This window comes from Cavia porcellus, unplaced genomic scaffold (assembly GCF_034190915.1).
Source record: "Cavia porcellus strain 051 isolate PalLab524CR breed Dunkin Hartley unplaced genomic scaffold, mCavPor4.1 scaffold_6, whole genome shotgun sequence".
In the NCBI taxonomy this organism is placed as follows: Eukaryota; Metazoa; Chordata; class Mammalia; order Rodentia; family Caviidae; genus Cavia; species Cavia porcellus.
In genome coordinates this window covers 52602516-52627618 of record NW_026947489.1, presented here as the reverse complement: position 1 = coordinate 52627618, position 25103 = coordinate 52602516, and the positions used below count along the sequence as shown (strand labels likewise).

General features: G+C 35.1%; 1 long non-coding RNA gene across 1 annotated transcript; it reads right to left on the bottom strand.

Annotated features, from left to right (window-relative positions):
- Positions 1-177: 177 nt before the first annotated feature.
- Positions 178-9304, bottom strand: LOC134476261 (uncharacterized). Its single transcript, XR_010047843.1, has 3 exons — positions 9216-9304; positions 8704-8783; positions 178-654 (listed from the first exon to the last, which is right to left on the bottom strand). It is a non-coding gene; the product is annotated as an uncharacterized LOC134476261 (long non-coding RNA).
- Positions 9305-25103: the final 15799 nt, after the last annotated feature.

Below are 25103 nucleotides of genomic sequence, written 5' to 3'. Positions count from 1 at the left end.
GTACTATTATAAAATGGAATATTCCGTTTGCCTTCCTTTAGCACCTCACTGCCACTACTACTGAATGAATCACACTCAGTTTGCACATTTAGGAGAAAAGTTTATGTCTGGTACAGTTCATGAGAAGAAGAACCTTATTTAATGAGAAGTTGACAGTTCTCAGAGAAAGACTGGCAAACAGCATGGGCCCATGTCAACAAGGCCAATAAAATGGAGGGAGAAGGTAGGAATTTCAGCAATTCCAGATCTACAAGGTGGCAGTATTTAACCCCTTGAGGACCTGGAGCCCAGCACAAAAGGAGCAATCCGGGTGCAGTGGCATTAGGTTATCCCTTTAAGAAAAATCACTTTCTCCCACTTTCCAAGACAGCAGCACATAACTGCAAGTATAACCGCAGGTGGGTTCCCTCCACAACAAATTGAGCAAGTGGCTCTGGGAGAAGCCCTGGCCAGGCTGCCTCTCAGAGCTGGGTCCCCGCAGTGGGCCGTCTACAGTCTACACCGGAAGGAGGGAGTATGGTCTTAAATTCAATGCAAAATGCCATGCAGAGCAGCGGAGTTCTCCTTGGACAGTCTTCTTGCGGCACCTTCCCGTTCTCCTTCTTCTCCATCTCCCATTCCCTTCTTAGCACTTTTGCTTTGTCTGTCCTCTCCCTGAAAGTTAAAGAAATATTATGTGGATTTGCCAAGAAGATAAATTGAAGTTTGTTAATGAAACAAAGTAAATGGATATTGAGAAATGAGGCTTGTGAGGAACAGAATGAAGAAGGAGGAACTGATAGGGCTTATTAATATGCAGACCTTGAGATCTGGAATCAGTGGGACAATTTTGAGCAAAATAATAATATAATGAAAGCAATGGTAGAGGACTATTTTTTTTTTAACCAGAGAGTGAACTAGACCAAACTGAGTCTTAAAAAGCTCATTTCAGTGTCCCACATATAGGTGAGTTGTATAAAGACTTTTCAGGAGAAGGAAGAATAACTGAATTACACTTGACAAAATGGTCTTGAACCAACCCAATCTAGATACAGTAGTTCTGAACCAGATGGGATGCTACTCAGAAAAGTGTGGGTCTGTAGAATGTGGCAAAGAATGAAAATTGAATGGAATCACTAAATTCTGGTAGTTGCCCTTTTCTAAATACTCTGTTGCTAGAATTTAGTTAATTTAAAGCAATCTATAAACATCTTGAACATACATAGAAAAAAGTCTGAATGTTTCTGAAGTCCAGAGGGATGTGTTTGTCAAGTACGGGAATAGAACATTTCAACTTGAGGACACTGTGTATGACCTGGAAGTGATTTACTTCCACTGATCACCAAAACTCTGAACAAGATTGACAGTTTAAAGGATAAAGGAGAAATTTACTACAGGTAGCCTCCACTTTCAATTATGATTTCTTCCCTCAATGCAAAATGAAATTACTAAAATGAACATTTTAGGTCTTGTAAGTATATATCAACACATATAAAACTTAAAAATTATAACACAATACAGTACTCAATTTTGGCAGTGTGCTTCCAGAATTTTGTACACATTCTTCAAATTTTTCCCTTATAATTGAGCACACAATTAAGTGAGTACTAACTGAAGTAAAAAATTCAGTATTTTTTACAAAGCCAATTATTTCAATCTTTGTCTCAATCGCTGAAATGTATGAGACCTGTGCACATTATTTTTTTACTTATCATCCCATTTTTTTTTCCTAAATGAATAAGGATAAGTGCCATAAAACCTTCAAGTAATAAGTGAAAAATTGACAGCTCTGACAAAACAAAACTATCAGCTGTCAGGCATTGCCAATGTAACTCAAGAGTCGTGTTTGTTAGACAAATGTATGAAGTTTAAACTGAGAACTTCTTAAAATAGGTTCCATGTATCAATGTGCAATAAAGTAAGACTTTATGAAAAGTGAACTGATAAAATGAAAATCCAGCTATAGTTTTTAAAGCCAACATTCCAATGAAGAATATAATGTCTCCATACAAGGTGATGGGATCAGCTTAGAGAGCAGTCTGAAAAATAACCAAGAAAACAAAGTGATTAGAAATACAATGTGTTCAACATAGAAATATAGTGATTATGGTCATTTTTGACTTATTGATCATTTATATATATTTATATATACACACACACATATATATATATGTGTGTGTGTGTATATATATATATATATATATATATATATATATGTATATTGTCTTAAAGTAACAGCAAAAGTATTGAAAAGATGTTCACTGGGTATTAACCATAGCCATAAACAAGAACTGGTTTATGATATGACAGAGGTGAGAATCCAACGTGACTGACAAGAATAGAGGAGGAGCCTCACTGGAGCTACTCAGAAAAAATCATTGAAAACACAAGTAATTGAAAGAAAGGGAGGGACATATATTCTGACATCAAAATCAATCTGAAATAGGAGACTTGTAGATCAAACAAAACCAAGACATAGGACTTTATAAAATGGTGAAGCACCCCACAGGGCTGCCTGTGTGACAGCCAGTGCAGGTTGAGCAGAACTGCTATTCTGGAAAGATCCCCAAAAAACTGATGCCAAGCTACTGATGGCAACAGTGTGGCAAATTAAAGATGCACAGGACAGATTTCTCATATGAAGCCCCTCCTCTCTTTTGCCTTCCTTCAAAAATACAGTGCTGCATCCTAGCAGCAAATGCTTCCAGCACACATGGGGCAAATGTCTCCCTCACAGATGACCAATTGGTTTTCCCTTCTTTTGTATGGTTATGTCCTAAAGCTCCTAACTGTAGCCTCTAGAAATAATGAGATTAGGGAGCTCAGCAGTGGTGGTGGTGGTGGTGGTGGTGATGATGATGATCAGGAAAAGAATCAATTGAAACCAGGCAATCAATACACAGGATTAATGAATCCAATAGTTGGTTCATCGAAAGATTAAATAAAATTGATGGGCCTCTTAGCTAACCTTATCAAAATAAGGAAAGAAAAATCTCAAATCCATACAATTAGGAATGAAAAGGGCAAAATCACAACAGATTCTACAGAAATCCAGGAAATCATCAATACCTACATCCAGAACCTTTATTCTAATAAGATACAAATAAAGAAGAAATGGACAGAGTCTTAGATATGAATGAATTACCCTGAGTCAAGAAGATAAAAATTCTAAATACCCCAATATCAGTCAGTAAAATTGAACATGTAATTAAAAATCTACCAACAAAGAAAAGTCCAGGTCTTGTTGGGCTTTTGTAGTTCTCTTTTGCTAACTGTAACCTCCAGAAACAACAAGGTTAGGGGCCTCAATAGTGGTCATGAAGATTAGCAAAGAAAGCAATTGAGAGTAAGATAAGAAAATATAAAGTAGCAAAAGCAATTCCATAAAACTACTGAATGCTACAAGAAATTTAGAGAAGATCTAATACCACTACTTCTCAAATTCTTCAGTGAAATGCAAGAGAAATAGTACTCCCAAAATCACTCCTGGAAGCAAATATTAACCTAATAATAAGATCAGAGACAGATTCAACAAAAAAATAAAAATACAGGCCAGTCTCCTAATGAACATAGATTCAAAAATTGTCAAGAATATACTAGCAAACAGAATACAGCAAATCATCAAGATTATACATTATGACCAAGTAGGAGTCATCCAAAGGATTGAAGGAGAGTTAAATACACACAAATAAATAAATATAATACATCATAGCAATAGAGACAAACACAAAAATCGCCTGATCATCTCAATTGATGCAGAAAAAGCACTGACGAAGTCCAGCACTCATTTATGATAAAACCATGCAGAAAATTGGCAAGGAACATCTTTATATGAATATGATTAAAGTCATCTATGACAACCCTACAGCCTACAGCATACTAAACAATCAAAAACTAAAAGCTTTCACTGTAAAATCAGTAGCAAGACAAGAGTATCTACTATCACTGCTCTTATTCAATATATTTTTGGAAACATTGGCCAGAGCAATTAGACAAGAGAAAGAAATAAAGGGAAAAAATAGAAAAAGAAGTTAAATTATGGTTCTTTGCAGATAACACAGCACTCCACATAGAAGATTCCAAAAACTCCAGTGAAAGAATTCTAGATTTAATATCTAAGTTTGCTATATTGCATATGGTCAACCTCCCAAGAGATGCTCAGATGTCTGGCTTCCATTTGCTAATGGGGTACAAAACCACCACCTAAAAATCAATAACATTCCTGTATACACAGGATAAGAGAAACCACACCTTTCTGCACCCCCCAAAAATGAAATACTTAGAATTCCCTCTAACAAAAGAAGGAAAAGATCTTTACATGGAAAAGTATAGTATTCTGAAAAAGGAGATTGCAGAGGACATCAGCAAACAGAGATATAACCCTTGTTCTTGGAAAAGCCAGCATAGTGAAAATGAGCATATTTTCAATATCGTTATACAGATAAAATGCAATTCCAATCAAAACACCAACAGCATACCTCAAATAATTAAAGAAATCAAACTTAAAATTTATTTGGAACCAGCAGAAGCCTATAGTAACAAAACAAATTCTGGGAAACAAAGACAACACAGGAGGTATCAACATCCCTAACTTTAAAATATATTAAAAAGCTACTCTGATAAAAACATTATGGTACTGGAAAATAAAACCAGAAAAAGCAAAAAAAAAAAAAAGACCTGAGGATAATGGAACAAATTAGAAGATGCAGAAACAACTCCAAATGCACTCAGACCTCTTATCTGTGTCACAGAGTCCAGGGTCTTTCAATGGAAGAAAGACCCTTTAATAAATGGTGCTAGACAGGTACTGGAAAACCAAGCAACCAGCTCGCCCCCTTGGTAGGTGGCCATGAGCCTACTGGCACGTGGGCTGAGACTCAAACACCACATCTCCCCTCTCCATTAGCAAATGGGAGCCAGAGATCTGAGCATCTCTTGGAAGGCTGCCCATATGCAATATAGCAAATAAGGGGGATTTCTTTCTACCATCTCTTTGAAGGCAAATAATTTTATCACTATTTTGCTTTGTTCTTATTGCTCTACTGCTCTATTCAATATTCTGTTTTGATAAGTTCTATAATGTTCTGTAGTCTGATTTTGCTATACCTGATTGAAAGAACAACTTGTATGAAGATAACAAGATTACTATGGCACCTGTTACTGTTATCCTGGTAACGTGCCATGAAGTTCTGTACCAGTTTCACTACACTGTGTCAATTGGCTTTGTTCCATCTTGTTCTGTTGTATTGCACTACCTTCAAAATAATAAAACATTTTTTAAATGGTGCTAGACAAACCCTACATTCCAAAGACTAAAATTAGACTCACATCTATCACCATATGCTGAACTGAAATAAAATGGATTAAAATCTAAATATTAAAACAGAAACACTAAGTCTGCTAGAAGAGGGAATAGGTGTAACTCTTGAACACATGTAGGCAAAAACTTTGTGGAACAAAACCCTGATCACACAGAAAATATTACAAAGAATCAACAACAAGGAACACATCTTATTAATAGCTCTTGCACAGCAAAAAAACTAATCATCAACAGATTGAAGAGACAGCCCTTAGAGTAGGAAAAGTTTTTGTCAGCTGTTCCTCGGACAAAGCTCTAACTTCTAGAATATATCAAACACTCAAAAAAGCATACCTCAAAATTTAAAGACCCAATTCAAAAATAGGTATCTGAAATGAATAGATACTAATCAGATGAAGAAGTAGAAATGACAAATATATATACGAAAAAATTTTCAACATCATTGGTCATTCAGGAAACACAAATTAAAGCAACACTGAGATTTCATCTTACCCCAGAAAAATGGCACTTATCAAGAAATCAACCAATAACAAATGTTGGTGAAGCTGTAGGGGAAAAGGAGCCATTCTCCACTATTGTTGGGAGTGTAGACTGGTGCAACCAATGTGGAAATCAGTATGGTGATGCCTCAAAAAACTGAAACTAGAGTTTACATTTGACCCAGCACTCGACATTTTCCTAAAAAATTAAAAACATCATACCAGAGTTATACGGACATACTCACTTTATAGTAACACAATTGCTAATAACTAAATCTTGGAAGCAGTTCACATACCCATCAATTAATGAATGGATAAGTTGGAAACAAAGCTTTTTATAAATAGGGAAAGTGCATTTGAAGGGAGATGAGGGAAATGGGAAACGAAAGAGTTAATATATATCATGTGCAAATTCCCTGTGATGAACGTGATCATTCAGTATCTAAAATGTACCAACCTAGGGAAGTAGTAGGATGTTTTACAATGTTGACTATACCATCTGGAAAAATCTTACAAAATTGCAAAGGCCTTGTCAGATATGTGTAATAGACATTAAAATGCAAAGTTTCATGATAAGCAGGTCAAATCGATGTTAGAAGTGCACTTCGTAGCCCACTTCTACACTTTTATTTTCCTTTTACATAATGAAATAATTCTATTTTAAATCACAAACCTTAAACTAATGAGTTCTTACCACATTAACATGACTCAAACACACATTTGTCATTCAGTCTTTAGTCTACTCTTTCCTATTAGTTAAATATATTGATAGCATATGAATATTAAATAAAGAATAACAAGATGGAATTCCATCTCTGCAACTTGTAAGCTATGTAGCCCTGGGCTAGAGAGTTAATTTTGCTCTATTTTTTTTTCTTTCCCTGGAAATGGGATCTCTATATGTCAAAATGTTTCATGAAGATTAATATAATTATATATATATATATATATATATATATATATATATATAACAATTAAGATGATATATTGTACAAGATATATATTCATTTATGGATTAATTATGTGTTTATTAAGAGCTGACCATAATTCAAATACAGTAGACTATCTTATCTGTGGTTTTACCTTTCATACTTAGTAAATTTAGACTGGGTACTGTTCTGATGAGACGCCATGCCATTCCACTTTATCCCAGCTAGGACATGAACCAGCCCTTTGCCTAGTGTAACTACGTCACATGTACTGCACACCTCTTCTCATTTAGCACCCAACTCAATCATCAGATCAATTGTCATAGAGTCACAGTGCTTATATTCAAATAACCTGTAGCTTAATGAGGACCTCAGAGTTAAAAAGCAGTGTTGCTGGAGATAGGATATGCCATAAGGAGTTAAGAAGCATTCCTTTGTGTGAAAATATGAACATTCTCAACTTAATAAGAAAATAAAAATATTCTGCTGACGTTATTAGGAAATATGGTAGGACTGAATCTTCTATTTATGAACTTGGGAAGGAAAAGAAGTTTGCATTTGTTTTGCTGTCACACTGCTTGATAAGATACAGAAATTGGAATTACTCATGGTTTCAAAGATTTGGGGAAGGTTGAAGTAGAGGGGCCAACGTGAAGACAAAACGGCCAATATCCATATTTGGTGGATTTTAAAAGAAGGATTCTTCAGTAAACGAGTGGAAAAAGTGACAGCAGCTAAAGACATAGCAGTCAATGAGAGCCATATTAGGTATATACTTTGAGGTGGAAATTATGAAAAGAAAACAGTGTCGTGTTTAGAGCAAGGGTACCATGATCTTATTTATTTTTTTAAATATTAGTAGAAACAGAGAGGACTGAATCTGCACTGCTTGGAATGAGACCAAAAAAGAAACCCCAGATTTTCACTGATAAAGAAAATGATGGCTTGATTCCCAGGATGAGAGACATGAGGAAAGAGGAACAGATCTATCTGATTCATAGGATTTTTAAATTACCTGGTAGAGCACCCTAAATGAAGCTCCCTCAGAAAGAATCACTATCAGGTTATAAAATCTATAAATTCTGGCCAGAGAACCACATGCTATAAGCCAGTTTTATATCACATAGCTACTTTAATTAAATTTATGAGCCCTCTTTATTTCTTAACGCTAAATATTATCTAATCACCAAATCCTCCTGAATCTACTGTGGGTGAATCTTATGAATGCATAATATGCTTGACTCTTTCACATCGACTTTTCCTGGTCTCCTCCATGAAGATGATAAAATTGGACTCTGGCATATAGCTCAATGGTAACATACTTGCTTACCATGAAGGAAGTTCTGAGATGAGAAAATCAAAAAATTATAAAATCACCTGAAAAACATGAAACTAATGACTTAAACCAGCTAAATATTCTATTTGCTCCTACAACCCTTTGGATGTGTGTACCTGACTTCCTTGCTGGTTATTACCCTCTGTAGGTCTGTAGCAGTAATCTGTAGAGCTAAACACAAAGTGTATGGAGAGAATGAATGCAATGAATTTAATATCCAAGACAGATAATTAGATCAAGAATTAGGTCATTGTGGGAAGAGAGCATAGCATAAATAGAAAAGCATATACCCTGAAGCAATACTGTTTTTAAGGGCATAATAAATACTTTTTCTCATAGACATTCAGTTATAGAATTGGATATTTCATGTCCTATCACAGTCAATAAGGCCAGATGAGTCAGTGATTTCTCTGATTAGTTCACATCAGAATCCACTTCACTAATCCATTTCTATTTGTGATTCTCAATAATCAACCATTTCAGAAAAGAAGCCCTCTCTGATCTCCCACTTCATGACCTAGATAATCATTAGATATTCCTCAGATCGTCATTACCTCACATTTAGCTTAATAATATAATTTTCAAATTGGTCTTTCTGCCTAGGTTGAAATGAAATTAAACCTAAATATATATATATGGAGTAGTGACCTTCTCACTTACATTCACACAGATGCACGTAGCTCTTACAGTTTCTTTTCTGGAAGTCAAGAAAAGTTCAGTGATGACCTGGCCTCGCACAGCTACAAATGTTAAAGCAGAAATTATAACCAAGGAAATCTCTTTGACAACATAATACTTTCTACATCACATCCAACCAATATATTATTCCGTTTTCAGATTTATCTTCTCCAAATGCTAATTTCAACCCATATAATGTCAGTGGCTCCCCTTTGTCTGAAAATAAAGTCCACATTTCCTATCATTTGAGGGTATCAGTTTTCTGTCCTTAACCTACCTCCCATAATTGCCCCTGTATCTCAACACAAATCTCCATATCTGTCCCCACAGTGTCCTTTTCATTTGCACACATTCCACATGGTGTCTTCCATAAACATTTGCTTATAATGCTTAAATTTCCATCTCTCCTCTGTGGGAAGCCCGGTAATTGGCTACCACCTTAACTCCCTTCTAGGAGTTAAGTTTGGTAGTTAAGCAGCACCTTGCCTACCTACCTTGTTTGGCCTATTCAGAAATTATGTTAACCAGCATGCCTTATGAGCCTGCGCGCGGGAAATTTGAACTGACTGATAAAACCTCGGTGTTGCCACTGTTGCTAAGTTACCTGCTGACGTCTCAGAACCCAAATCCCTCCTCCTCAGTACCCTATAGATTTGTTACTCCTTCTGTGAATAAATGAGACTTGATTGGAATTCCTCAACTTGTCTCTGCTCTTTGTGTCTCTTGTTTCCTTTTCATCCCCACTCCCCCTCTAGGGTCTCCATGGATTTACCTGCAGGCCAGGTCACTCCTCAAATATATCCATTTCACAAGGATATATTTGGATATGAGGATCCCTTCCTTTCCTGCAAGACAACTTTTACTTCCCCAATCACAAGTTAGCTGTAAGTGAACTCTTGTTTGTATCATGCATTTGTAAAAAGCTGTGTTGTACCTTGCTAAATAAATTATTTGGAGTGACTAAGTTGTCACTTCCAAATTATTTCCAAAATGCTTACGGGGGGGAAAACTAACAACCATATCTTGAGTTTCTCTGCTTTCTTTTAGCACATGGCACAGTGCTAATCATGTACTAATCATTCATTAAATCCCTATTAAATGCGTTAAATATACTTTCGAGGATCTTATGAAACAGGAATATATTTTCATATATTTCATAGCAAGAATATATCTTCAACTTTGTAGCTTTCATTTGTGACACTGATTCTCCACTATAATATATGACAACATATTGCCTTTGCTAAGAAAAACAGCTATAACTATTTAATAAACAATTTTAAAGCAAAACCATTGCTACTGTGTTTCTTTTGTTTTGTTTTGGTTTGGGTTTTTTTTGTTTTGTTTTGTTTTGTTTTGTTTTACAATTCAAAGCAAACTAATATCTCAAACTGCCTTGCACTCCTAGAAATATCTGGACACTAAAATTCCCATTGAGAAGTCATTTTCTAACACAGTAATACTTTTAAAGAAGCATATATGAAATTTAAATTACTCTTTGGAAGCTGTGAACAACCTTGCCTCATTTAATTTAATATTAGAATTTATAGATATTAATAATATACAGGTTCATCATATGTGGTTAAATAAAATGTCTCCAGTTTTCTATTAAACATGGGTACCACGAGCTTATTTAACACTGGATCACAACTGCCTGAATTTCAAAAGGATATTAAACTTGTATAATTTCACCTTGTTTGCCTTTCCTGCAAACATAATCTGTCACAATTCTGTAAGTAATTATTGAGAATGTCATAAATCTTAAGGTCTTTTAGGAAATAATAGTGATTATTTATTCCCAGTCAAGATTTAAGAAATAAGCTAATTCAATATGAATCAACCTCCTCCAAACATTCAGTTAGAGACCAGTAACATAGGCTAGCACAGCCCTAATGATGTCCTATTATCATTATCCTTACAATTTTCTGATTGGCTAAGCAGAACTAAAGTCATTACAACCCTTATGAAATATTTGCTACCTTTTTAACCCCTTCAGGAGCTTACTTCAAGAAGTCCTATGAGTCCATAGTGTCACTAGGAATCCTGCAATACTGTTGAAAATTTAGGAAAAAAAAAAAAAAAACAGAAATACATTACAGAAAATATCTTGAAAGCAGAGAAAAATCACTGAGTGAAATTCTTTGAGAATTTGAATAATACAGCCAATAGGATCAGAGAAACAAATATGAAATCATTTTCTTTTTTCACGTTTGTTCATTATTTTCTTCTTATATAGCCACTATCCTCATTAACTAATAAAGCTCATTTGCTATCAGCTATGCTTTTACTCATTTGTCCTCCTCTCCTGCTAATTTTCAATTGCTTTTTCTTTTTCTACCCAATGAAAATTCTAGTAATCCTGTTGGGTTGACGTAAGAGTCAAATGTACTGATAAGTAACAGATTCAAGGCACTTAAGAAAACTTTAGAATTCATCAGAGCTGTAAGATGCTCTTATTACTCCTCTTTCAAATAGTAACCTTTTTCTAATCTAGAAGAACAATTTGTGTGTTACAAGTATGAGATTTCCTGGGAATCCAGAGAATTACAGGAAAAAATGACTACATTAGAGTAGCTGCTGACGTGCAGCAATAGTGGCAGATGATGGATTGAACACACCCACAGATCAGGAGAATGTTCAAACTGTCATTAAACTGCAGTGACTCAGCAGGCTGGCTACCATGGCTGGAACCTTCCGAGACCTTGTTACACTTTCCTAAGTCCCACTCCATCTGACCTACTTCTCTTGGATATTCTGCAAGGGCCTCTTTCGGACTCCGGTTTCTTCGAATTGCATACCTTTGTCTTCTCTGAGTGAACTCTTTCCTCCAAGCCACATTTCTGAGCTTATCTTGGATAAATAGATGCCTCCACCCAAGACATCTGATTTCTCTTGGGGAAGAAAGAAGCTCTTATTTACTCACCACTAAGTTTTTCTAAAAAGACCTCAGTGTGGTTGTGTGAAAGAGGTCGCTGATTGACATAACAAGGGTAAGACTCACTGTGGAAGTACAAATGCATGTATCCTGGAAAATGCAGTGCACAAATACTAAGATATATAGCATAAACTGAAATCACCCATCATCTGCTCCGAAATGTTTACCAGGTTAATGTCACAGATGGATAATTACAGAAGCAGAAAAAATAATCTGCTTGGTAACTCCTAGTGTCTGAGGCCAACTCTTAACATTTGCCCTACAGTACCATTTTTGATGGATGCTATTCATTCAACCTACATGCTTCTGTTATAATGCCAGTGTTCAAAGATGACTATCTGTGGTTATTCTTGTCAGTTCTGGAAAGGAGCATAAAATGAGCACTCTGATGTGCAGATAACAAATGCAAATTTATAAGTTTCCAAAGACTTAAACTGACCAAGTTGTAAGAGGTGGTGAATGTCACAAAACTGTAAAAATGTTCTTTTCTTTTCATAGGTAGAATTTATGGATACTAAGCCAAGAGGTAAAGGGAATAGATTTAACTGTTTTAAGGCAACTATAGGTATTTCTAAACCATATTATTTAAGAACAGAGTTTTACTCAGGTGAAAATTAAATTTGATGAAAATTGAATACTAGAATCAAAGATTGTCACAGTGCATGCTTAACAAGCATGAGGTTAAGGAGTTCGATTCCCTGTTCCCCACCCCCCAAAAAAAAGATTTAAAAAAAGATCGAATATTTGTAATGGCTCATTTCTTCTATAGTTTTAATAACGGGACACATTGTAATGATGCCCTGAGTTTTCCTACATATAAATGACTTGAATATCATGCTGATTTTGTAAAAGAAAAATAATTCATTAAAACTCAAATTTTCTTTTCATTGAAAATAGATTTACCACACTCATGCAGATCTCATTTTGCAAATTTTGTGTCATTTACTCTGATTTCATAAATTTGCTCTTCTAGATAAGACCTTGACATGTTAATTATTTTTTCCTACCTCTGTGTTTGCAATTTCAACAAATATCAGCAGGTGTTAGTGAACCCCAAAAGCTCGGGCAGGTCAGAACAAGAGTAAGTATCTTTAAATACACAGAGAACCAAGATTTTTTTTTTGAGAATCAAAATTTTAAAAGTAATGTATGATCCTAATGTATGATGCTAAAAAAGAAAGCCCTTTAAATAACAGCAACACATTTCCTTGTTCCCTGTACTTGCCCATATAAATAGAAACTATATGAAATAAGATAGAAGACATATGTTATTTCTTGAATTTCCTTCAAATTCACTTGTTTTGACATTAAGTAAAATTTAGTTTCCTCCAATTTTCTCTTAAGGATAAACATTTACTTATATCACTCATGCTTTATAATCAAAAGCTGCCTTTATCTCATAGCTGTTATAAATGCCATTTTGTAACTCTAGAAGTCTAACAATAACTTTGCTACTCTACACCAAAATGTACCAATATTGTCATGTGGTTTCTCTTTGATCTTTCCTATTCTTGTAAAATTGAAAATAAAAATTTCTATGTAATTTTCAAAAAACTAGACAAAATTATCAAATTCATTTACCACCACAAGCATAACAAAATGCATTCTCTTTTAAAGGATTAAATTCCTAGTAAATAAACGTGCTCTCAATAGCTTATATAAATCACTCAACAATGATTGATGAACAGCAAATTCATTCTATACTACTAACTCAGAAACAGAGAACCTGAGGACATCCAAAAGGCACCTGCAGTGTTAAGGAATATCCAAATTTGAGTTGAGAAATACTGCTTTGCAGTTTAAACCATGACATTAGATAATTCCTGGGGGACAAAGTGATCCCAGACCCCATCGCCAAAGACACTAAAGAGCTACAGTGTAGACTGGCTCTCCATGATCAGGATTATCAAGAGCCTACTTTTCACTTTTTTAAATGAAGTAAGTACAGTGCATACTGGAACAACCCAGACACAAAGAAATACAATGGAAACAGTTTCTCAGGAAGAGTCTCGTGACCTTACCTGGAAAGTCTCTGTTACAGATTAAGACCTTGATTTCTCCTCTATTAACATGGTAGCTTCTACCTGATTTGGCCTCTGGTTCCTGTAGATAAATACGCTCTCTGGGTTTAACCTCCAACTTCCTGATCTCTATTCATCTGAATATTATTTGCTCAACAACTCACTACATATTCAATCTATTTAACTTCCTCTCTGTTTTTAAACATTTGAACGTATAAAATGTACTTACAATAGTTGTTTTAATGTCTTGTCTCTGTTAATTGAAGCATTTACTTCTTTTCTAACATTTGAGTCAGCTCCGGTTGGTTCTTCCCTTCCTCATAGACCATGTTTCCATGCTTCTGGCTTGGGTACTCAAATCTGATTTATTTTCAGAGTCTGTGCATTTCCCCTTGTTAGGTGCTAGATTTTTTTTTTATTCTAGTACATATTCTTTAACATCTGGAACATGCTGACATTATTTGGAAATAGTTTGATCATTTTAGATCTTGTTTTTAAAGGAAAAAGTGGCATGCAATCAAGGACAAAAATGCCTAATTATCAAGGTGAGAAAATTCTGAGGACTCTATATAGCACCTTGTGATTCAAACTTTTCTGTTTTTGGTCAGTGGTGACAACCACTGTACTTTAGTGAGTGGCCGCGTCTTTATTTTCCTGGCTACTTTCTCTGACCTTGGGTAGTTCCCTCTCAGATACGCATACATCAGCTCTTTATCAAAACATGCAAGGAGCAACCTTTGGAAATCTCAACCAATCCTCTCCTCTCTTTTCAAATCAGAGACCCCACTATGCACTTTCTGGGTTTCCTTTCTTCACCAAGTCCTGGGATTTCTCTCAAATAGTAATTTAGGGTTATCCTAAGGTTAATCTCATTATTTTCCTCTTAAGTTTCACTCTTCTCTACTGTTCGATGCCCATTTTCTCAAAACCATGGTTTTCTGTAATGTATTTGTTTTATTGGTTGTTTTATGATACAGAGCAAAAGTAGTCCCTGTTATTCTATCTTGCCTGGATGTGGAAGCCTGTTTTCAGGTCACTAAATAGTGAAATGAATTAAGTAGATAGAAAGATAGATAGGTAGATAGATAGATAGATAGACAGACATAGATATCAAAGATAGCACAAAATGAAAACCTCATAAACAGTGCTCTAATACCTCAAACTAAGATATTGCAACAAAATAGAATTTAGAAAAAAAATAGTGTTCAGGAAGTTATTTGGAGTCTCTGAGGGACTAGGTTTTTCTCATTTTGTTTGCTTTAACTTTCTCAGTTTTCTCATATTAGCCATGCTTCCAGCTAAAACTTTAGGAGTCTTTTATTAAACAGAGGATAAAAATTTGATACTAGTAACAATAAAAATTTTATACCATGATGAGTTAGGTCACCTTATATTCTCTACTTATGTGATCTTTTGAAAATAGAAAAATGCTTTTAGAATTGTAGAAGAAAACTTTTAAAAATCCTTGAAGAAACTGGGCCTGGCAGCTCACCTGTAACCCACTCAGGAATTCCAGGCTGGCCTGGACAACTCAGCAAGACCCTATTTCAACACAAAACAGTCCTTCAAGATTGTAAGAATAATCATGCTCAAAGATTTCTCATAATCTATGTTTATTCTTTTTCTTAGTCTAACATTAAGTTGCTTTGTGATTCTCATAAAATTTTGTAAAAACTCATTTTGAAAGAAGGTAAATGTTTCAGGATGAACTTTCTATCTTCGATATGCCATGGTTGTTTTCTAAAGTGAGTGTCTAAGAATGGTCAAGCTTCTGTTTTCTGTAAGTGCACTACGGTATGAAAATCACTTGCTGAAATCTGCAGAGCTGGTAACCCAATAATTAGTTTCTCCTAGTTTCACCAGTTCCTGGACAGAGCGACTCAGACAGCTAAATTTATGCAAGACTACCCTTTCCCAATCAGCTTGATGAACTACATGAATATTTCAAATGCTAGCAAGATCTATGTATATAGGCTTGTCAGTATGCATAAAAGAATAATTTTAAAGATGTCATCAGTAGCTGGAAGGAGAAATCATGTGAATGGTTCCAAAGCTGGACAGAATCTGGTTCTCCAGTAAGGTGTTTAAAAAGAACCCTTTCATAATTGCTACAAAAAAGATTTTGTTCGCATTTCTCTGCCGAGCGTGTATTTTTAATACTGAACATTCCCCTTTATTTAGTAACATCAGCTCCTGCATCCAACAAAGAATCAGTCCCTTGCACCTTGAAATTTGCAGCTGAACAAAATATTTTCATTGAAAGCTTCAGAGGCTTGGAATCTCTTTCAGCATCTGAAAGGTCTACTTAATTTGTAGCAGCTTAAGTCCACATTTTAACCATATAACGACAAATAAATGAGTTTAAAAGACAAATAGAGTTTAAAAGAAACAGGTGTTTGTATATTTTTGTTCTCCCTCAGATAAGTGAATCATATTTTAGGGTATAGTCATGGCAAGATTCCCAATGTACATCTTTTAAGGGTCTCATATTGATTCTGAATCCTATCTGGAGCACCATGTTTTAGAATCGGAGTTGAGAATCAATCTAGGTCTCAATCAAAAAGCACAAGTTTTCAAAAATTATTTTCTCAGAGTGTTCTTTATTCCTTAACCAGGAAAAGGCAAAAGACTTGAAAAAAAGTTACCATCTCTCTGTAGTGTAGACTGACAATGCACCAGGGATTATGGGAGATACTTCTGGTGGTATTAGAAACTCGACTTCTCTTCCTGCAAGAAGCTATCAGTCTAAACAAATCTTATATTTATTTGGTGCACTTCTTGGAATAAATCTCATATTTAGTTAATGCATGTTAGGTATCAGGGGGAGAGAGAGAGAGAGAGAGAGAGAGAGAGAGAGAGAGAGAGAGAGAGAGGTAAAAGTACTTTGAAATTTGCAGCTGAAAATATATTTTTGTTCTGTAGTTTTAAAGTACAGTCTTGAATGACTCATAAAGTATAGCTACCTCTTTGATTTAGAGAATTTCAGCAACAGTATAGACAGACTGCTTGACTCAAACAGAATAAGTCTACTTGCCACTGAATTCAGTACATTGTTATTAGTTTAATACTATCAAGACGTGACATTTTATGTCATTTTAGACCAGTGAATATGAGGAAACTGTGTGTCAGTTGAAGGCGTAAAATCAAATTTTGGTGTCTGTGCATTGTAAATGCCCAGCACATTCCTCATGTTCAATTTTATGTATTTCTGATGTAAAACCAGAATTGCTTTTATCTGTCAGTGCAGGAAGGCAGAAGAATATGATTGAAGCCCAGGCTTTTAGGTCAGTTTTCTGGCCCAGAACATATATACTACATGTTCCTGGCTGAACATGTAACCTGTCAGCGACTGAGTCTACACATCTGCAAAATGGGGTGACAAGAGTTGTTGCATAATTAAACACATAAATATTAATGGAGTTTGGTTCTGCGTCAGATACTGGAGGGATGGCCACTTAGAAAACACACATGCCTCAAGTTCATCAAAATTTTAATTCAATTATACTCATCAATTATATCTTCAAAAGATTTCATAACACTCAAATATAGAATATCCTTAAAGGATGCTCGGTACACAGTGATTATTGAAGTATTGACTGAGTTCTTCTGCTCTGTTCTGTTCTGTTCTGTTCTGTTCTGTTCTGTTCTGTTTTGTCCTGTGAGACAGGATCTCACTGTGGAGTTCAGACTGACCTTGAACTATTTAACCCACACTGGCCTTGAATTACCTTCCTGCCTTAACCTCTCTGAATTGTTTTAATATCACAGTTTTAAGTTTTATTTTTATTTGGTGTTGATGTGAGCATGATAATGATTATATTTTCTTTATTTACAAAAAGCTTCTTATGCAATATGATTTCCAGAAGTTTTAAGGAGGTTCATATACAATAAAATGACCACTTTTAATCTCATGATCATATCAGATTTTAACAGTACCCAAACCAAAGTTTACCTGTGGGTTAGGACAACATCTCGTCCTCAGAAAATAGTAAGCTACATACATGAAAAAATGTGTGTTGATTTTGAAGGAGCCTGAAATTAATGCATTTAATATTTACAGAGTCAAACACTGTAGGAGCCAGGATTTGGATAAGGTTATACTTCACATGATTGTTATTTTATGAGTAACCCAAAATATGAATAAAAAGCAAAATAAAATATAGACAACTGGAAGTGAGAAGATCTTTTTCAAATGGGAAATGGAACAAGAAATGGAGAGAGGGAATTAGGAGGGAAAGGGGAAAGTGATCAAAAAGAAAATTATGGAAATAGAACATTTACAAATGGGAAGAAGAACAGTTGAAGAGATCAGAGAAGGATGGGAGGAAGAAAGACTAAAACAGAACTAAGATACAAAGTCCCCACAATGAACGTAATTGTTAAGTACTGCAAACATATACTAATAAAAAAATTTATAATGTTATGATTTGAATCTGAACTGTGAAGACATTCCAAGCATTTTTAAACTGCTATAGTCAGGAGACTGGGGTGGAGACTGCTTCCAAATATTTGAAATCTCACCAAGGCTTTCACATGTACTAAAAAAGAGACTTTGACTTTGGAGTTATATAAAGATTAAAATACAGTAAATTTATTTAGGTTGATTTTTTCTGTGTCTTTGAGTCAGTGCAAACAACTTAATTATTGCTGTTTCTGTTGTCATGATCTAAGACTTCTCTCAGTTATTTGAAACTCTGTTCATAAACTTGTGACACTAATACCAAAACTTACATTTCAGATGTTACATTTCTGAGGAGTAAAATGACCATAAGGGAGCTCTTTTCTCTTCCTACAGAGCACAACAGAGAAATCATCTCTGTCCCAAGAGCCAAACATCGTCAAGTTCAAGTTTATTTGCGAAATTCCTTTAAAATAATTTTAGTTATCTATCAAAAGCTTTTTTGCCTAGTTTACTGGCTGAAAATTTCACTTTCTTCTAAGCACACAGAAGGGATTTATAAGACAGAAACTGAATAGATACATATTTTTCCTCCAAGAAATTGCCTACCTTCCCTTTAATTAAAGCTGATTCTCTTTTAAAGAAAGAATCATATTTCTGATTTTATATTTTCCTGTATCAAGGAAGAAGCTTATAATGTTTGTCTTCCACAGGGGAAGTATAAACAGAAATAAACACAAGAAAAGCTTTAAATCTCAACCTATGGGAAGAATTTAGTAAAGTTTCTGAATGAGAAGGTCAATCAGTTCAAGGCTGAACCTGCTCGGGAATTATACTACATGTAGGCAAGCTCCCTTGTTAAAATTGTAGAAGGCTATATGTCATTTTCTGTTGATTAGTTTTCTAAAGGCAGTTAACATTTCCCCAATATTTTAAGTGGGGAAAGTGTTTCTAAATTTTTCTTTTTAAGCTCTTCAACTTTACTAGCTTTGAGAGATGTACACTTCTCTAGCATTGATGACTTAGTCATGATTCTACAAGATGAAAGGATTCCTCTGTTTAGTAGTGAAGAGTTGCATCAGAAACTTAAGAGACAGGAAGTGAGAAAAGAAGATAAAGCCTTGGAAAAAACCCACAAACCTTAAGAATTAGTGACATGGGAGCAATATACCACAGTCCATTAATGGTTCCGGGACAGAAACTTCAGCTATGAACGTGCATATGAGTCAGCAATACCACCTCTGGGTGTGTAGCCAAGAAAACAAAATCACTACTTTAGGTGTTGACACCCCCATGTTTACCGCAACATTACTCACAGTAACCAAGATATAAAAATAACCTAAGTCTGTCAGTGGATAAATAAAAGGTCTCCAAGCAGAACCAAATTCTGTTAACAACTTCCTAGGGTTTTCCTAGCCTGCATAGCCAAATCTTTCTAAACTCTTCCTGCCAACCAGTCCCAAGGACTACTAAACCATATGGTCAGTGATAGTTCAAGCAATAACCCCACTTTTGGTCCCATTTGTCTGCATTAACCATCTTTCCAACTACTGAACACAATTCCTGACACTTAACAACTCAAAGGAAAGGAAATATAATTTAGCTCTAGTTTGGGAAGATAAATTCAGTTTATACTTGGCTAGATTTAAAACAGTCATATCATGGCAGAAGAGTGTAACAAACAAATTTCTTAGTTCATGCAGTCAGGAAGTAGAGCAGGAAACAGTATCAGAGAACAGTGGGCTAGATATCATATACTGTACCCAAGGCCATGCCTCTGTGACCCATGCCAACACACCAGGAACATGTTCTACTAATCCACTAGGCATTTCTCAATTAAATGTTTTTTGCATATCGCAATTAACACTCTCACATCCCCCGAAAATCAGACTGTAACACAGATAGAAAACTCCTCGAAGACATTAGAGACTTTGAAGAAGTATAAAAAAAAAAAGAAAGGGACAGGGGCATGCTTCCCAATTGAAAGGTGGCATATAGAAAGATGAGCATGGGTTTGTCGAGAAGAGAGCTGCCAGGGTGAATGACAGCACAAGCTAAGTGGGTAAATACAGAACCTCATATTCTAATTCCTCTGCTACATTTTGGCAAATCTCATAAACCTGTTTCCTTATCTCTGCAAGGTAGACACTAAACATGCTTCAGATAGATTGAAAGATGTGACCTCTTACAAAACAGCACAGCAAATGCTTCACCACTGGCTATCAGGTCATATGAATTGCTTTGATTACTGTTATTTTTGTTAGGGGAGAGAGAATCACCCACCAGAGCTTCATGATCCAGCACTGGCAAAAAGGCAAATTCCTCTTCAGTCTCCCTGAGGCCAGTCTGTTACTCTCTCTACCCTTTAAATAAGTTGCCACAGCTTAAGCTTTATCTCAGAGAGGGACATGTGGCTGACTCAGACTATAAATGCACTGGTTCTCTCTTCTTTATCTACGAGGGAAGCTCATCAAGGTGTGTTATGCACAGGAACACTCTGGATGTCACCCAAGTATACACAGCTTTGGATTCTTTTATTCAATTCATGAAATGCACTTAATGATCATTGATTGAATGCAGTAACTGAGTGCCACTTCAAATTGGCCCAGATTGTGAAAACTAAGAGTGTACTATGTAATTTTCTTGCAGATTTAAATGTTGCTTTCCTCTTTTATTTGGAAAAAAAAAAATAAGGTCAGAGAATTATTGAAATGGGCAAAACTTAAACATCTAAAATTCAAAAATTTACATTACTGGGGTAGTACATTTATGATATACATTCTAATCATGTTAAATGTAATTTCAAAATAAAGATAAGGTTTTTTATAGCCTAGAAAATTGGAACTTTAAATTTTCTAAGCATTGTGCATTAAAATGTTAGCTTTTAAAATAAATTTGAAACAACAGCAGATTCACATGCTGTTTGACCTCTTGCATTCAAAATGGAAGTCAAAGCAATAGACTGTAATCAATGCTTTATTCTAACATTTACTTTTTTCTTGTCTGTGCATTTAATGCTATTTTTCTCCTAATTAGTACAATTAATATGTAACAAAAGTATCAAAGAAATTATTGAAGCATCTCCCGTAAGGACTTGAAGTCTCTGTTATGCTATTTAAGTTATAAATCTACACAACAGTTAATAAAATTATTTTGGGGAAAGAAGTCCACACAGAGCAGACTAGAATTTAAGTTTGAAGAAGAAAATAAGCTTATTCGCGTATAAAAAACAAGCTAAGTCTGTGTACATTGAAAAGGAAAACACACAAAGGTTTTTCTCTCTCAAAGTGCAGAGTTGTCAGTTACCATCTGTTAAAATCACATTTTAATATGTGCAAATAATGAAATTGATATTGAATGTGCAATGATATGCTGCGGGTAGCAAAATGTGATTGTTTTAAATGATTGATAAATTTAAAGGGAAATATTTCTTTAATTAATATTGAGATTCAGTGAATACTCAGAATAAAATATTATCCAATTATTTGATAGTATCATTGATAAGTGAGATACTGAATAAACATGTTAGCTCCTGGATTTCTCTGATGCAGTAAGTATGCCATCCACCTATAATAATAAAATCCAAGATATGGATATGTGAAAATTGGTTATGGGAAAAGAAAGGTCAGAGTGTAATTCGTTGTATGATAAAATTTTTGTTTGCTGTCTTTACTTATCTAACAGGACAGAGACATATACAATAGAATTTTAATCAATATTTGTTATAATAAATTTATGAGTCTTAAATCTAATGATTAAGAGGAGGTACAGAATACACGAAATATTGTAAGTCAGAGTTAAACAATATCTTAACTTCTATGTTACATCTGGAAAAAATAGATGACTGGATAACCAAAGAGGTTTTAAATTCATTATCCACATAGCTATTTTTTTAAATTGCTAAATTCATCTATTCTTCCAGAAAATATCTTATTTCCATATTTAACTATATTTAACACTTTTGTCCTTTACCTTAAAGATATTTAAAGGTCAAAATTTCACCCATGTTCTAACCCTCCATGCTGACAAGTATCTTGAGAGAGCAGGGGCACTGAAACCTCTCAGTCTACCTAATGTGACCCTTTCAAAGGTCGAATTTCAAACTTTTGGCGTTTGCTACAAAGCTTTTCTGGAATAGCGCTTTGCATGAATTTCGAGCCCAGTACTCTGCCCTATTTAAAGGAACTACATAAATTCATAATTGCTTAGATGCTTCTGTCGATGCTGAACCCTTCTTTCAGAATCCCTTTCCCTAATTATCCACCAAATTAAATTAAATGAACCCAATTATATTTCAATTCTCATTTCAAAGTCTCTTCCTGAATCAAGAGTACCTATGTGGGTACACACACATGCACACACACGCATCCCACACTATCCATTTACATATACAAGCCCTACCAAGGCTAAGCCAATTGCCTCTTTAAGTTCTCTTCCTCTGCTCTCTTGCCCTATAATCTTCTGAGTAGCTCCACAGTGCTTTATAGTGATAAATCACTGATTACCTCAGCCCCTCAAGGGAGTCAAAAGAAGGCTTTCGTACGGGATGTTGTATCAAATGTGCCTACACTTTTCTCTGGTCATCAGTAGCTTCTCAGTAAAAACAGATGACAAAGTGAATGAGATCACTCTGGAAATGAAGACATTCCAACGCTTCACATTAAGAATGTTATCTTCTGGGTCCTAGATATTGCCTCTAAAACTTTTTTTTCTGTTTGTGTGTGGTTTTCATTATTAAGTTAAATATTGCCCACAAATTGCTACATAATTTTATTCAAATGTAGAAGGATATTAATTTATTACATCGAGGTCCCTAATCCTAACCTTCACTCTAAAGGCAATTTCCCCGTTCTCAGCGTGCAAGTAAAGCTCTCAAAGACCTAGCTAACAGCTGGTCAGTCTTACAAAGGAGAACACAAACATGTCCTACTACCTGATTAAATTATTTCCTTGAATAGGCCAGGGCGGAAAAATAGCAATTTAGAGAGCCTACCAACGCCTGCTGGTGCAAGATAGGAGTCGTTAAACAATAGAGATTGATTTACTCTGGATGAGCTGTTCTTACCATTTCTTTGTGTTGCATAAATTTACAGAAATTTTAATAATTGAATGGAGTTGATAGTTTCTAAAATAAATTTTTTTTAGCATAACAAATGTGGCCCAGAGCTACATTAAGACATCTTTCGCTACATTGGGCATAGCTTTTTTTTCCAAACAGCTGGTTTCGGTTAATAGGCGCATCCCTTCCTGCCGAGCCAGCAAATTTATAATCCCAATCATGCTTGCTGCGCGGCCGCCCCAGAGCACAGAATCACAGAGCGCACTTCCCTTGCTTTACACCGATTTTTTCTTCAAAGTTGTATGTTAGGGAGAAGCACCGTCTATTTCGTACTCCAGCTTGATGCTTTTAATTATAGAGTCTGATATTTATGGCAAGAAGAAGATAAAGTGAAAGGCGTACCGTTGCCTATTTAAAACATGGGCACTCACAGCTCCTCAACACATAAAAAGTCCTCTGAGCCTCTGCGTATTTCGAATTGCGCAAGCATCTCCTAGGGCAGGATTAGGAAATATTTAAACGCAGGCGATGGTCATGAAATGCTTGGGATCTGATAGTGCCAGAAATCCATTAGGGAGAGGATTACTGTGGGTGATTCCTTCACAACTCTGTTGAAGGCTTACCGGGGTGATTAGTACTTTATTAGAAAATTAGGGGGCTGAGTTTTATTTTATTCTTCGTTTCAGATAACTATTGGATTTATAATTTGATTGCTGTAAAGCAACCACTGCTGATATTTAATTTACTAAGTAAATGTGGTCTCTCACAGTTACAGTGTCTGGGTTGGGTCAGAGTCTGCATTAATTGCTCCAAGAAAGTCTGCCTAATTGGAAATACATCCTTTCATCCTTTGGCTGTTAGAGAAGAGGATGGGAAGATTTGAGAAGAAGCTATTCCCTTTCCATATAGGAAGAGAAAACTCATTTAAATGCAAGTTAAAAGTGAATATTTTAGATAGCAAAATAAAAAAATGTTTTCAATCATTTAAAGAAAAACAAATATATAATGTGATTTTTTTTTTTTTTAGGCCTACTAGAAAAGTTTCTTTTTAAACATTCTTTGAGAAACCAGATAGAATGCTGGGAGGAGCTTTATCAGCCAGTGGTGGTACTATGGGAAAGGAATAAAAGGGGAAAACACACAAGAGAGGTCAGTTCCAGGAGAGGGTATCCCAAGGGCAGAAAAGGGTCAAGAAGAAGAGCGAAGGTGGAGGGAACAGACAAAGGCTGATATGACACAGCAGTAAATTCAGAAGTAAACTACCTGGAGGAATCTCTGAACTCACAATTCCTATCGTAAACTACACAGAGAAAATTCTCTGTTTGTTGGTTTGTTAATATGCTTATTTTGGAATCAAATAAGTAGCATGTTTTTGACATATTAGTCCCATGCAATTTGCCTGTCTTCAACTCCCTACACTAGGTAAAATCTTCAGAATCTCAAATTATTTTGTGTTAAGGCTAATCTATGGAGGCAGAAATACATTCATTATTTTATTTGTACTGAATCAATTTATGAGCATAAAACCATGTTGATAATAGCCTATATTTCCTCACATGTTTAATCTACTCTAAATGTTTTCATCCTAAGATTTTTAAGCATTTTACACATTATATTTGCTGGGTTCAGAAAATCTACCTGAGCCTCATAGTTTATCTCCATGGAATCTGCTTTGTGTTAGTGAGTAAGGAAGTAGGAGAATAAAACTATTTATTTAATGAATATTTTATGATTCTCAGGTATCAGAACTGCTGAGCAATAGGAAAAGATAAGAGCAAAATTCTATGATAAGTATGGATTAGTAACATGCAGTGTAATTACTATTATCTGTATTACAAATTCTGGCTTTTAAATCAAATTCTTCTCTTTATGACTTTAAATAAAATTAAGACCCATTATGGTCTTGATCATTAGCTTTGATTGTCTTAGAAAACATTTTTTCTCTCTAGGACCAAAACAATAAGTTCACAA